Source organism: Mastomys coucha, unplaced genomic scaffold (assembly GCF_008632895.1).
Source record: "Mastomys coucha isolate ucsf_1 unplaced genomic scaffold, UCSF_Mcou_1 pScaffold5, whole genome shotgun sequence".
Classification (NCBI taxonomy): Eukaryota; Metazoa; Chordata; class Mammalia; order Rodentia; family Muridae; genus Mastomys; species Mastomys coucha.
In genome coordinates, this window is record NW_022196911.1 from 44,571,319 (window position 1) to 44,571,912 (window position 594).

General features: G+C 42.4%; 1 protein-coding gene across 1 annotated transcript in view; it reads left to right on the forward strand.

Moving 5' to 3' along the window:
• The window catches only part of LOC116078648 (olfactory receptor 10-like), a gene marked incomplete at its 3' end in the record, with an annotated part of 7,101 nt that overhangs the window by 804 nt on the left and 5,703 nt on the right, over window positions 1–594 (forward strand). The window lies entirely within an intron of this gene.

Here is a 594-nt window from a genome sequence, read left to right on the forward strand (position 1 = left end):
TGGTGGTTTCTCTGTTTTATGGCTCAGCCATTTACACATACTTGCAACCTAAGAGCAGCTATTCTGAGAGCAAGGGGAAGTTTGTTGCCCTTTTTTATACTATCCTCAGCCCCATGCTCAACCCTCTGATTTATACCCTGAGGAACAAAGATGTGAAAGGAGCTATGTGGAAGGTGCTAGGGAGAGGCACAGACTAGAATAAGAGAAAAAAACAGGACCACTACAACTTTTTGTGATAGCTCTTATATTCTTAAATCTACCATGTTCTACTGACCAAGAAATAGCCTGTGGCAACTTTCATAATTTTGTTGCTTTCCCCTTTGGGAGCTGGAAGTCAAGATATTTTAAACTTCTTTCTCTGTTAATGTCTATGGTCCATACAAGAAAGGAGTAAAAGTCAAGAAATCTCAAACATTGCCAAAAAAATGCTTGAGAAGATGGTGTATTCTCATCACATACAGAGAGCACAGATGTGTGGGAATTCCTGCGTGTTAATGAAGAGTGTTAGCATCCAGGACCTGTGGCGGATATATGGGCGGGTCCACAGACCTGTTGCCAGGGCAACGGCCACCATATTCCCAGAATCCATTGGGT